At 52.7% G+C, this 15,033-nt stretch overlaps 1 protein-coding gene across 1 annotated transcript in view; it reads left to right on the top strand.

Annotated features, from left to right (window-relative positions):
- LOC146871866 (synaptonemal complex protein 1-like) overlaps positions 1-15,033 on the top strand; it is a 2,219,271-nt gene that overhangs the window by 1,475,510 nt on the left and 728,728 nt on the right. The window lies entirely within an intron of this gene.

The raw sequence follows: 15,033 nt of genomic DNA, 5'->3' as shown, positions 1-15,033 counted from the left end.
GAGGACATGGGAGTATCCTCCCCTTGGTCCAGCCCTACCTCTGGGAGCGGCCCCTGAGTTGTTCCGACCCTTTCCCTAGGGTATTTAAGGGCTTACCTGTGGGTGACTCTTCAGATTCATGGTGGGACAAGACTCAAGCCTTAAACCACTTCACTCTTTGACCACCTGGATGCTTGGACTTTGCTGCACTTCGCCTGGAACCCAGCCTGCATCAAGGAATACTCCTGCTGCTCCTGGTCTCTCTGTTCTGCAAGTCTTCTTCGTTGTCTGTGTCTGTGCTTCTTCCAAGATCTTCACCAGACCTGTGGACATCAAAGACACCCGAAGTAAGTGCAGGAGTCACTCTGCTGCATCTGCAGGCACCGCAATGAAGCTGACCGGTCTGCTGCTGCTGACATCCCATGGAGTTATAAAGGCTCAGCAACACAGGTGGTGGTTCTACAACTACCTCGAAGCCTGACCTGTCCTCTGCAATTTTGAGGCCAGAATTCCTCGTCGGAATCTCTGGTATCAAACCCATGTGAATTGCGTTGACTTGCCATTGCCGTGGCTTGTTGTCTCTGCACTCCAGAGATCTTCGGGCTAGAAGAAGCTCCAGGCTCCAGCATCTCTTCATGTCAAGAACAGCATCTTCACTGCCCCCTCTGCACCGTGGCCCTTCCTTCTTGGTGAGCTCCTCGAGGTTGTCTTTCGACTCCTGTGCCTTCGGCCTGTGGGTCCTCTTGAGGGTCTTTTCCTGCTTCAGTGGGCTCCCCTGCTTGCTTGAGGCCTGCTCTGACTCTCCTGCTCCTGCTTGTGGTGTGTCCCATTGACCTTGCTGGTCCCAACGTTGCTCCCTCTTCACTTTCTGTCCCTGTTGCAACTACCAAGGCTTGTTTGTGCTCCAGCCATACACCGAGCCCCTGATTCTCGACTTCCGACATGGTACAGCTTGTGCACGGCTCCTGCTCTTCCTTACCATCGCCTAGTCCTCACAGCTGCAGCAACAAGATCACCATCATCACTTCTGAACTGTCCATCATCAGTGGGCATTGCTTTTCCGTGCATCCTTGTCCCCTCTGAGTGGCATAGACACTGTGCCCTTTGCTTAAAGGTTCTCCTCTTCAAGAATCCACCCTTGGATTCCACCGGACTCTTGCAGTCTTCTCCAGCTGCATCTTACCTGAGGTCCTCCATTGAGGTCTACAGAGGTTTCAACGTCACTTCGTACCTATTCCCCTGGTTTCCCTGGTGTAGGCATCATGGTTTGTGGGGTATCGACGGGTTCGGTGACTCTTCAATATTCTGTCTTCCATGGGGTTTCTTCATGGTCCACTGGGAAGGGTCCTTCTTCAAAACTGCAACCATGATTTCCCGTTGACTTCTATTAGACACGTGGCTGTGTTTCCACTCTGCACACAGCCTTCGCTGGGTTCCTGGGTACTCAGCTTGGGTGGTTCATTGCATCCACAGCTCCTATGATTCTCCTGATCCAACTCCCGACTTTGGTCGCAGTTCGCATTCCAGTTTCTTAATATATGGTTTGGTCTCCCCCTGGAGATCACTGTGTTTTGTGCTTACTTACATATTACAACTGAAGTATTCTTGTGTATTTGTGTTAATATCTCCGGGTGGGAGATATACCAATGTGTTAGTGAGTGTTTTGTAATAAATAGAAGTATTTTTATATATACACTATTCATTTAACCCACCCTACAAGATTAGATATTGTAAAACAAGCTGCTTAACACTCCTTCAAGATAATCCCGAAGGCTACTCTACTCTAAATGGGGTACCATTTACCAGGGACCTACCTGTGGCCAGAGTTGCTAATGGGGTTTTGTTTTGGGGGAAGGAACACAGGCCCTGGGGTCCTGATTGGCAGGACCCCAGAGCACATCAAGTCAAAGATCATCAGTAGTCTGGTAACAACAACAAAAAGGGGGGGGGGGGGTTTACTGCAACAGAAACCCACTTTCTCACACCTCCACACTCTTTTGAGTGCCCTTGGACTTGCCTACAAGTCTCCCTGTACAGTCAGTTTTCAGTTGTATATTGCTTGTACTTACCTTGCTTACTGATGAAACTTATTACATGCTACATTTAACTGAAGTTCTTGGTTCAACTATGTATAAAAAGACTTGCTTTTTTTTACAATTCGGTCTCAACTTCATTCTTGAGTGTGTGTTCCATTTATTACCTCTGTGAGTACAACAAATGCTTAGCACTACCCTTTGATAAGCCTAACTGCTCGCCCACACTATCACAAAATGGACCGTTAGTATTATCTACTTTTCTGTCTGTAAACTAATATGGGTCTCTGACCTCTCTTCACAGTGTACCTCATTGTGATACACTATATAGAGTGGTGGGTTTCCTACAAGCCCTCAACTACTTCCTCAAAATTAAAGATGCTCATATAAGCTCAGGTACAGTCTACCTCGGACCCGGGAGACTGGACAGTAGCGTGGGACTTACAGGACGCCTATTTTCATATGCTCGTCCTGCCTGCCCATCAAGGCTATTTGCAGTTTACGGTAGGCCGCAAGTACTTTCAGTTTACTGTGCTCTCTTTTGGTCTTACCAGTGCCCCTTGAGAAGGTATTGGCAGTGGTTGCAGCTCATCTGCGCAGATCAGGGGTGTCAGTCTTCCCCCTATCTCGATGACAGGCTGCTGAAGGCAGGCTCATCCCAGGTTATCATATCCCACCTCCAGACTATGGTAAACCTCCTCAATTCGCTGGGGTTCACCATCAACGTGGCAGAGTCAAACCTGACTTCCTCTCAGACGTACCCTTTCAGTTTCGGGCATGTCCTCCTGAGCGGAGAGTCCAGGATATTCAGGCTATGATACCAATGTCCCAGTATCAGCAAAAGGAGAAGAGGGGGCTGGGAGCAAATGAAGGCCCAGTGGCCGTGCCCCTAAGCTTTTAGTTGATTCAAGATAGGGGGTCACTGTTCCCAAGAGGAAAAAGTAGGCAGTGGACAAACCAGGAGGCGGACAGTCAATGAGACTGTTTCTTGTTGCCCTCACACACCCCTAGGCGTGTCATGCTTCATCATCGGGTGGGTTCTCCTCGTCGGGGCGGCAATGCAGTGCCCTACTGGTCCCCAGAAAGGGTCACTTTGGCGGAGATCTTTTAGTTTTGGTTGCTGTATGATGAGTGTGAGGGTGTCCTAATGTGGGGTGACCAGGGAAAGAAACACAGTGATAGATTCCTTACCTTAGAATTACCCCCAGGCGTTGGGAAAGTCCGGAAATCTTTCGTCAGCAGTACCCCTGCACGTAGGTAGGTGGCGTTGTGCGGCTCCGCGTCCGTCGTTGGCGTCGAGATGACGTCACGAGCGCTACTTAGATGCCGCCCACGCGCGCTGACATCAGTACTTTTTTTCCGTGCCAGCAAGCGCAGATCCGGAAAGAGCAGGTACCCCCAGTCATTCTTTGACTGACTTTTTCAGGCTTTTTGTCTCTATTTTTTCATCGAGTCTTCGACTCCAGGTGCAGTTAGGATGCCTGGTGACGGATCCGCACAGAGTGTGTCTTTTTGGCTTGGGGTGCGACCACGACCCCAAGTCGTGCCCCGACTGCCGGGCCATGGCACGGAAGTCTTTGCGGGAGCGGTCTGGAAAGCTGCTGGAGGCACGGGAGTCGGCTCCACACCGTTCGAGGTCCCGGTCCCGTGGGAGGTCGAGGGACAGGCGCGGAGTCATCATTATCGATCTTCGGCATCCAAGTCTTCGCACTCAGGGTCAGGTAAGGTGAAGCACAAGAAGTCGAAGAAACGTCATCGTTCTACGACTTCACCTCGCCGGTCATGCGACGCAGCTGAGGGTGCAGGTGGTGCCTCCCCGCGGCTTGAGCGGAGCCTGTGGTGTCGCCGGCGGCCTACCCGCCCTTTCCGGGTCCGTTGGCGACTCCGGCCCAGATACAGGAGTTCCTGTCGGCCAGGGCTCGCCTCTTTGGGCCGTCGGGTCCTGCTGGTGCGCCTTCGGGCCCCGCAGTCCTGACTGGGGGTCCTCGTGTTCCATCGCCGGCGGCTCTGGCCCTGGCGTCGCTGTCGACTCTGGCCTCAGCGCTGCAGGACCCCCATGGATCCAGGCCTGGATCCGGGTCAACGCCGGTTGACCTTGTAACACCTGCACCGACGTCGACCCCACCGGCACCACTTCCGATGTCTCCCGCTCCTTGGGACGACGACGGCCCCGGTTTCAGCCCCGAGGGGGGACACGGGGTCGGGACGGCGTCGATCGATGCCGTTCGACGTTGCTCAGGTAGTTATATCCCCATGTCCCTGCACCTTATTTTAGGCGTGTGGAACGGCCTGAGGAAGAAGGGGAGGACTGGGAGGGGTCTGAGGACCCTCTCGCAACTGATTGCGAGTCTGAACAGGACTGGGCAGAGGAGTTGAGAGAAGCCAGTGGTCTGGATACCTCACCAGACCTTGGCATGCTGTCTCCTCCTACCGTGACTACGTAGGAGGGTGCTAGTTATGCTGTGGTGTTGCGTAGGGTGGCCATTGCTCTACACCTTGTGCTCTCTACTGTGGCTGTCAGGACTAACCTCCTGACAGAAGTGCTTCAGCCAGCAGCTACTTCTGCTGAGCCACTGCTCCCCTTCAACGAAGCACTTTCCGACGTTCTTTTGGGCTCCTGGTCCAGGCCCACCACAGGGGCTCCTGTTGATAGGAACATGGCCTGACGCCATTGCCTGGCCTAGGATGAACCCATTTTCCTCTCCCAACACTCCACCCTGAGAGCTTGGTTGTCCAAGCCTCTACTTCTCCAACCGCCTTCCCTTCCGCACCACCGGATAGTGAATCCAAGAAACTGGATCAGTTCAAGAAGAAGATTTTTTTCTTCCGCCAGTTCTGCGCTGCGGTCCGTGAACACCGCAGGCCTCTTGGGCCGTTACCCCCACACTCTGTGGTATACGGTGGCGCAAGTGCTGCCTCAGTGTCTGGAGGAGGCCCGGACAGCTCTCTCCTAGGCTGTTGCAGAGGAGAGAGACGCAGCTAAGTTCATGATTCGCTGTGGCCTAGACACCACCGACTCACTGGGCAGGTCGATTGCAACTACGGTGGCGGTCAGATGCCACGCCTGGTTGAGGACAACTGGATTTTCGGGGGATGTCCAAAGCACACTTATGGACATGCCCTTTGATGGCCTTCGCCTCATCGGCGACAAAGCAGACAGCGCGTTGGAGCAGTTTAAGGACTCACAAGCTACGGCCAAGTCCTTGGGGCTCTCGGCAGTCCACCCTCCTCCGCCTTCTGCTTTTCACTCCTTTCGTGGCACCGGAAGGGGCACCCTGCAGCGTTCGCAACAGAGCCACAAGCCTGCGCAGCAACAACCCCAGCACGGCCGCAGGCGCGGGTTCCGTGGACCAAGGGGCCAGCGGGCAGGTCAGTCCACCTCCACCCCGGCCACCACTGCCTCCAAACCTTCCTAGTCCGAACTTTTAGGCCTATCAAACGCCAGTAGGCGGCAGGCTTCGCCATCAACTTCACCACTGGCGCACCATCACATCGGACAGGTGGGTTTTAGAGATAGTCCGAAGGGGCTACTCCCTCCCCTTTGAGACTACCCCTCCAGCCATGCCACCTCGGTACCACCGCATGTCGGGGGATCACTTGGTGCTTCTTCAGCAGGAAGTTGCAGCCCTCTTGGCCAAGGGGGCCATCGAGCGCGTTCGACGCCAGAAGTAGGTCGTTGTTGTTATTCCCTTTACTTTCTGGTACCAAAGAAGGACAAGGGCCTTCGTCCTATCTTAGACCTCCGGAACGTCAATCGCTTCCTCCGCAAAGAGAAGTTCAAGATGCTCACTTTGGCTCAGGTCTTGTCTGCTCTAGATCCACAAGACTGTATGGTAGCGCTGGACTTGCAGGATGCTTACTTCCACATCCCAGTCCAGCGGGCCCACCGACGCTACCTGCGGTTCATGGTAGGCCACGATCACTTTCAGTTCACCGTGCTGCCTTTTGGCCTTACCGGCACCCTTCGGGTGTTCACGAAAGTGATGGCGGTGGTCGCAGCTCATCTGCCAGATCGGGGGTTTCAGTCTTCCGCTATCTCGACGTCGCCCACCTCCAGACTACGGCCGACCTCCTGCATTTGCTGGGGTTCTCCATCAATGTGCCAAAGTCGCACCTGATTCCCTCTAAGAAGCTCCTCTTCATCGGAGTGGTTCTGGACACGGCGCAGTTTCGGGTCTATCCTCCCGAACAGCGAGTCCGGGATATTCGGGTTCTGATTCCGATCTTTCTGCCCTTGTCCCAGGTTTCGGTCAGGGTGACCCTGAGGCTGCTGGGCCTCATGGCCTCCTGCATCCTGCTGATCGATCATGCCAGATGGCATATGCGGGCTCTGCAGTGGGACCTGAAGTTCCAGTGGGCGCAGCATCAGGGAAACCTGTCCGATCACGTCCATATCTCGGAGGGCACTGCACGACAGTTGTTGTGGTGGCTCATGAACCGACATTAGGTCGAAGGCAGATCCCTATCCCTTCCCCAACCGGAGTTTACAGAAGTGACAGATGCGTCCCTCCTGGGATGGGGCAGCCACATGGGAGAGGCAGCGATCAGAGGCCTCTGGTCTCCTGCGGAGTCCAAGCTCCATACCAACCTTCTGGAGCTTCGGGCGACCGATTTGCACTAAAGGCATTCCTTCCCTCTGTCAAGGGAAGAGTAGTGCAGGTGTTCACAGACAACACCACCGCCATGTGGTACTGCAACAAGAAGGCGGGGTAGGGTTGTGGACCTTATGTCAGGAGGCTCTGCGCCTCTGGACATAGATGGAACATCAGGGCGTTTTCCTGGTGGTTCAACACCCGGCAGGTTCTCTGAACGTCAGGGCGGACTAACTCAGACGCAGATGCATGATGAATCACGAATGGCGTCTTAACTCGGAGGTGGCGCTAGGTCTCTTTCAGCAGTGGGGAGTGCCTTGGTTAGATCTATTTGCCACCGAAGAGAACGCGCAGTGTCATCAGTTCTGCGAGTTGGAATTTCCAAGGCGGCACTCGTTCGGCGACGCTTTTTGTCACGAGTGGAGTTGCGGTCTGTTGTACGCCTTTCAGCCTATACCACTTCTGCCTAGAGTGCTGAAGAAGATCAGGCGCGACCAGGCACAAGTCATTCATATGATATCCCGAGCTACTCGGTATGAGCATGGATCCTCCGGTCAGACTGCCTCTTCGGGAGGATCTTCTGTCGCAGCAGCAGTGGACGGTCCTCCACCCGAACCTGTCCAGCCTCCACGTCTTTGCGTGGAGATTGTGCGGCGGCAGTCGATTCCTTTCGACTTGCCTCCTGAAGTTTGTGATGACATTCTGGCAGCCAGGCGTCCCGCCACTAAAGTGGTATACGCCTGCAGGTGGAACAAATCTGTGGCATGGTGAACAGCAAAGGCTGTGGATCCCCTTTCTGCCCCTGCTTCTGAGGTCCTTTTGTTCCTTCTTTCTTTGCCCGACTGGGCTCTGCTCTGGGCACTATCAAAGGTTATCTTTCTGTCATTTCGGCCTTTCTCAGGCTTCCTGATCAGCCCTCTCTTTTCAAGTCCCCGGTTCTGTAAATAGATTTCTCAAAGGCATTACACACCTTTTTCTTATGTGTGCTCCCTTCGAGCCCCTTCACAACTGTCCTCTTCGTCTTTTGACCTTAAAGACTGCCTTCCTGGTTGCCATCACCTCGGCTAGGCGGGTGAGTGAGCTCCAGGCTCTTTCTTGTAAACCTCCTTTTCTGTCGGTCCATCCGGACAAGGTTGTGCTAAGGCCTCGTTATTCCTTTTTGCCAAAAGTTGTTACGATTTTTCACATTGGGCAGACCTTTACCTTGCCCACCTTATTTCCACCTCCGCATCCTTCCAGAAAGGAAGAGAGGCTCCACCGTCTGGACCCAAAACGTGCGCTCTCATTTTATCTCAACCGCACACAACAGTTCCGGGTGGATGACCAACTCTTTGTTGGCTACGTTGGCACCAAGAAAGGTCGGGCGGTACACAAGAGGACTATATCCCGCCGGGTAATCTTGTGTATCAAAGCCTGTTACTCTTTGGCTAAAAAAGAGCTTCCGGTGGGGCTGCGTGCTCATTCCACTAGAGAAACTGCTGCATTGGGACGAGGTGTCCCCCTGCAAGACATCTGTCAGGCAGCCACGTGGGCATCACTGCACACGTTTACTAAGCATTATTGCCTGGACAGCCAAGTCTGGAGAGACGGCTTCGTTGGCCGTTCTGTTCTCCGGGACTTCCTGGTGTGATCTTGGTTCGCAGACCCACCACCGGTGTTGGTATTGCTGGGGTATCTATTCTAAGGTAAGGAATCTATCACTTTGTGTTTCTTTCAGATGAACAAGTTACTTACCTTCGGTAACGATATATCTGTAAGAAACATTAGTAGTGATAGATTCCTTACCGCCCCACCCATCCTCCCCGTTCTGCGAACTGATTTCTAGGGTTAAGGTCATCCCTTTCAGGGCCCTAGTTTCAATGCACCAGTGGTCAGTATCTTGCATGGCTCTGCGTTACTGGTGCGGAAAGTCATGTACAGAACGGACGTCAGTGCACGAGGGTAGGGTTTATAATTTGCGCTTGTGACGTCATTACGGCAACCACGACACCAACGACGGATGCGGAGCAGCACGACGCCACCTACCGACGCACAGGGGTAATGCTGACGAAAACTTGCCGGATCCAGTCTGACGCCTGAGGGTAATTCTAAGGTAAGGAATCTATCACTACTAATGTTTTTTACAGATATACCGTTACCGAAGGTAAGTAACTTGTTCGATGGGGAGCTAAAACCGGCTAGGGGATGTCAGATTGAGATTTATTCTGGTGACTCCCTTGTCAGGTTTAAAAGAAACGTTGGTACTACTTATTACATTAAATAATGTGCCCAAGTAGCTAGTGGGATAAAGTGCAGATTGACATGTTTCGTGCCTAATGGTTAAAAAATCATCTGCGGCGCTTCCTCAGGAGCAGGCCAAGTTGCCTTCCCCACTTCAAAACATGTTTGGTCACCCATAAGTGGGTGGTACCTGTTTTTTGTGTGATAAAAAGCGGTTGACCAACCTATAAAAGAGAAGAAAAATAGCACAAAGTAAATGGTAACATATGTAGTTAGATCGTTTCATCTCTGGCATAGACATTCTTATATACCAGAGTAAAGCCACTTGTGGTGGATTCATATGTGTGCCATGGGTACGTACCTGGCACAGGTAAAGCTAACATACATGTATCCATCACACAATTTGTGTTTAAATAGTAAAATCAGAAAGGATTCCAATAAACACAGTAGTAGAAATGAAAGTGAGATAAAAGTAATGTTACAAGATTGTTACGGGCATATTTGCATTCATTATCCGCTCATTAGCATGCATATTCACTGTGTGATCATCGTTGTACCTTTATGACATGATATATACATAATCTGGCATGTGAGACAGGCAAACGTGTTCATAAAGGTGCTCCCCATAACCCAATCTGCATAGCCTTACCAGTTGGTCGTACAGCTATGCCCTATCGGTCGGGCAGAGGACGCGCACTGTTTGCGGGCTATGGAAAGATGAAGGGGAGAAGAAGGAAAGGTAAGAGGTATTATTTTCCGTACTAATCTGGTTAGCACGATGTTCCGGGGTCTGTTAAGGACTCCGGCATCTTTGCGGGTCTAAGTAATAAGGTTCTACTCACATTTAGTCAGTGTTCCTTAAGTTATGAATCTACCCAGTCCCTCTGCTTGCCCAGGACGAGTGTTGGGGGCGCATCTTATATATAGATGTAGCCTCAATGATTGTCGGGCGGGAGTGACAACGGGTGTCTGGCGGCCATCTTGTAGTGGTGTGGGATTCACTAATTGTGGTAGGCTAGCTTAGTATATGGTGCACACTTATGTAAGTATAGCACCTTGTACTAATCCAGACAACCCTTATGGTAATTTTAGTGGTCTTAGACAACCTTAATAAGCTCTCTAAGTGGTAGCTGTGGAGAGCAGCCTTCAGGCAGGCTTAGTCCAGAAGGAGTGTAAAGCAGCTTGTTTTACCAGTACTTAGCCTTATGATATAGGTTAAGTGAGAAAGAATCACACAGTGTAGTTATAAAAATATGTATTTATTATTAACATTCACTAACACAATGTATTATTTCCTACCCGGAGATATAAACACGATACACAATACTTTGTCAATAGAATACATAAATAGCACAGAATACACAGTGGCCTCCTAGGGGGAGGCCAAACCATACACTAAAATAGTGGAATGCGAAACCATGACTCAAGTCAAGAGTGGACCCAGAAGACGTACAAGAGTCGACGACCCAAGGAACCACCCAAGGTTAGTATCTAAGAACCCCACGGAAGTCTTGTACAGTGTGGGAACACAACTGTGTACTCATATCTGAAAGAAACACTTTAGTTATAGATTCCCTACCTTAGAATTACCCCCAGGCGTCAGACTGGATTCGGAATTTTTTTTCGTCAGCAGTACCTCTGCGCATAGGAATGTGGCATCGGTCGGCTCCGCGTTCGTTGTCGACGTCATGGTTGCTGGGATGACGTCGCAGCAGCTACTTAGAAGCCGCCCTCGCGCGCTGACGTCAGTTCTTTCTTTTTCCGCACCAGCCAGCGCAGATCCGGGAAGAGCAGTAGCTTAGTCATTTTTTTGACTAAGTTTCTCTACTTTTGTCGACGTCTTGTTTCGAGTCTCCGACTCCAAACAGGTGCACAAGAGATGCCCGGTTTTAAGGCCTGCGGTTCCTGTACCCGATTGATGTCGGTGACAAATCCGCACCGCTAGTGCCTCTTTTGCCTGGAGCGCGACCACGACCCCAAGTCGTGCTCCAACTGCCAGTTGTTTACGCCGAAGGCTTTGCGGGAGCGGCCTCGAAAGCTGCTTGAACGATGGCAGTCGGCTCCGTGCTGTTCGAGGTCCCGGTCGAGAGGGAGGTCGAGGGACACTGACATACTTTTGGGCACCTGGTCCAGGCCCAACACGGGGGCTCCAGTGGACAGAATGATTGCCCAACGCCACCGCCCAGCTTCGGGCGACCGCACTTTCCTCTCCCAACACCCCACCCCGGAGAGCTTGGTGGTCCAAGTCTCTGCTTCCAAAAGCGCCTTCCCTACCATCCAAGAAGCTGGACCATCTTGGGAAGGAATTTTCTTTCTTATGCCAGCTTAGGACTGCGGTCCGTAAACACCGCATGTCTCTTGGGCTGTTATTCCCACTCGGTGTGGGATACAGTGGCGCAAGTGCTGCCTCAGTGTCCGGAGGAGGCCCGAGCAGTGCTCTCCCAGGCTGTCGCAGCCGGGAGAGATGTGGCTAAGTTTATGATCCGTTGTGGGCTGGACACTGCCGACTCTCTGGGCAGAACTATTTCAATGTCGGTAGCGCTTCGTCGCTACGCCTGGATGAGGTCCACTGGCTTTTCATGGGATGTCAAGAACACCTTGATGGACATGCCCTTTGATGGCCATCGCCTTTTTGAAGACAGAGCAGACAACGCCCTAGAGCACTTCAAGGACTCAGGAGCTACAGCGCAGTCTGCTTTTCGCCACTTTTGTGGCTACAGAAGGGGTGCCCTGCTACGTCCCACCCACGGCCACAGGTCTCAGCAAGGTACCCAACCTTCTCGCGGACGGGGACGTGGGAACCAGCGTCGTGGTTCAGGGGGCCAGCAGGCGGGCCAGTCCACCAACCCCCCCCCCTCCCTCTGCAGCAGCTTCCAAACCCTCCTAGTCCGACCTTTCAGGCCTATCAAACACCAGCGGATGGCAAAATTCACCATCACCTCCCCCACTGGCGCACCATCACTTCGGACAGGTGGGTTTTGCAGATAGTCCGACGGGGCTACTCCCTCCCCTTCGAGACTACCCTTCCAGCCATGCCACCTCGTTACCACCACATGTCGGAGGATCATCTGCCACTTCTCCAGCAGGAAGTTACGGCTCTCTTGGCCAGGGAGCCATCAAGCGCGTTCCTGTCCCAGAAGTAGGTCATGGTTGCCACTCCCACTACTTTCTGGTTCCCAAGAAGGACAAGGGCCTGCGTCCTATCTTGGATCTCCGGGATGTAAATCGCTTCATCCGGAAGGAGAAGTTCAAAATGTTGACGCTTGCTCAGGTCTTGTCTGCCCACGACCCACAAGACTGGATGGTAGCGTTGGACTTGCAGGACGCTTATTTCCACATCACCGTCCTGCTGGCCCACCGGCGTTACCTGCGTTTCACTGTAGGCCACGAGCAGTTTTCAATTTACCGTGCTCCCTTTGGCCTTACCAGCGCCCCTCGGGTGTTCACGAAAGTGATGGCGGTGGTCGCAGCTCATCTGCGCAGATCAGGGGTTTCAGTCTTCCCCTATCTCGACGACTGGCTGTTGAAGATGGGCTCGCCCCAGGCAGTCTCCCACCTCCAGACTACGGCTGACCTCCTGCATCAGCTGGGGTTCTCCATCAATGTGCCAAAGTCGCACCTGATTCCCTCTCAGAAGCTCCTCTTCATCAGAGCGGTTCTGGACACGGCGCAGTTTCGGGCCTATCCTCCTGAATAGCGAGTCCGGGAGACTCGGGTTTTGATTCCGATCTTTCAGCCCTTGTCCTGGGTTTCAATCAGAGTCAGAATGACCCTGAGGCTGCTGGGCCTCATGGCCTCCTGCATCCTGCTGATCAATCATGCCAGGTGGCATATGCGGGCTCTTCAGTGGGACCTGAAGTCCCAGTGGGCGCAGCATCAGGGGAATCTGTCCGACTACGTCCAGATCTCGGAGGGCACTGTTCGAAACCTGCAGTGGTGGCTCATGAACCTCGATTGGGTCAGTGGCAGGTCTTTCTCACTTCCTCAACCCGACCACACTGTGGTGACGGATGACTCCCTTCTGGGATGGGGCGGCCACATGGGAGAGGCGGAGATCAGAGGCCTCTGGTCTCTGGCGGAGTACGGGCTTCACATCAACCTCCTGAGCTCCTGGTGATTCGTCTTGCACTGAAGGCATTCCTTCCCTGTGTCCGGGGAAGAGTGGTGCAGGTGTTCACGGACAACACCACTGCTTTGTGGTATTGCAACAAACAGGGCGGGGTGGGGTCGTGGACCCTATGTCAGGAGGCCCTTCGCCTCTGGACATGGCTAGAACGTCAAGGCATTTCCTTGGTAGTTCAACACCTGGCAGGTTCTCTGAACGCCATGGCGAACGAACTCAGCTGCAGGGGCATGATGGATCACGAATGGCATCTTCACTCGGAGGTGGCGCAAGGTCTCTTTCAACAGTGGGGAGAGCCTTGGTTAGATCTATTCGCCACCGAAGAGAATGCGCAAGGTCAGCAATTCTGCGCATTGGAATTTCCAAGGCGGCACTCGCTCGGTGATACTTTTTGTCACAAGTGGAGTTGCGGCCTGTTGTACGCCTTTCCGCCTATACCACTTCTGCCCAGAGTGCTGAAGAAGATTAGGCGCGACCGGACCTAAGTTATTTGTGGCTCCGGATTGGGCACGAAGAGTCTGGTATCCCGAGCTGCTCAACATGGCCATCGATCCTCTGACCAGACTGCCGCTTCGGAAGGATCTTCTGTCGCAGCAGCAGGGGACAGTTTTCCACCCGAACCTGTTCAGTCTCCACCTCCTTGCGTGGAGATTGAGCGGTGGCAGTTGACGTCTTTTGACCTGCTTCCCGAAGTCTGTGACGTAATCTTGGCAGCCAGGCGTCCCTCCATTAAGACGGTATACGCCCGCAGGTGGAACACATTTTTGGCATGGTGCACAGCAAGGGCTGTGGATCCCCTTTTTGCCCATTTCTCTGAAGTACTCTTGTTCCTTCTCTCTTTAGCCCAGCAGGGCTCTGCTCTGGGCACTATCAAGGGCTACCTTTCTGCCATCTCTGCTTTCCTTTGGCTGCCAGACCAGCCTTCATTTTTCAAGTCCCCGGTAGTTAACCGTTTCTCGAAAGGCTTAACGCATCTCTTTCCTCCAATTCCTTTCGTTATGCCTCAGTGGGACTTGAATCTCGTACTTACTTACTAAATGTGCTCTCCCTTTGAGCCGCTTCATAATTGTCCTTTACGTCTCTTAACTCTTAAGACTGCTTTCCTGGTAGCCATCACTACTGGTAGAAGGGTGAGTGAGCTGCAGGCTCTTTCCTCAAAACCTCCTTTCCTGTCTGTCCATCCGGAAAAGGTGGTTCTCCGGACCCGTTCTTCCTAAGGTGGTCACTGCCTTCCACATTGGGCAGACCATTACTTTACCCACCTTCTTTCCGCCTCCGCTTCCTTCGAAGGAAGAAGAGAGGTTCCACTGTCTGGCCTTGTCTTGCCCTTGTCGCTTGTGGGTGGTTACCCTCTAGGTTGGGGTGGCTGGAGGTTTGTTGTCCCTGTCTGTCTTGGGACTGGTCCCATTCCTTGCTCAGGATGAGGGGGGTGGGCTTCCTCCGTGTGCCATGACTTTTATGCCTGTTCTTCCCTTCGGGGCACAGGGATGGGAGGTTGTCTATGTGCGGGCAGTGTGGCTGCGCAGGTTTCTGCTTGTTCTTCTTTCTTCTTTCCCTGTCCTTGGGGTCTGTGGTGTTGGCACTACCCTGGTGGTGTTGTTAGTCACCGTTTCTTTTCAATTTTTCTGCTCTTCGCACACTGTTTCCATACTCCCAGTTTTTTATCTGGTGGTTCCGCGTTGTGGTGCGGAAAAGTTCTCCGAAGAAAACTGACGTGGGCACGCTAGGGCGGGTCTTATGTGACCTCGCTGACATCACGTACGACACCTGGGCGGAGTCGCGTGATGTTGCCCCGCCCCCGGCGCGCAGGAATGCTGTGGCAAAAAGTTTCCGGATCCAGTCTCACGCCTGGGGATAATTCTATGTGAAGGAATCTGCACCTAAAATCGTCTCTACCAGATACATCGTTACCGAAGGTAAGTAACTCGTACACTAGGGACTTACAAAAGTGCACCAGTAGCCAATCTGGGGTGTACCTAAGTACTCACAATGTACAATTTAGGGAAGAAGCACAGAGACTGGGGTCCTGTTTAGCAGGATCCCAGTCAGACAAGTCAGTAAACATATCAAAGTTATTCAGTAATAG

This window comes from Triturus cristatus, chromosome 1_1 (genome assembly GCF_964204655.1).
Source record: "Triturus cristatus chromosome 1_1, aTriCri1.1, whole genome shotgun sequence".
Classification (NCBI taxonomy): domain Eukaryota; kingdom Metazoa; phylum Chordata; class Amphibia; order Caudata; family Salamandridae; genus Triturus; species Triturus cristatus.
Note: the sequence above shows the minus strand (reverse complement) of the source record. Positions and strands in the feature narration are given on the sequence as shown.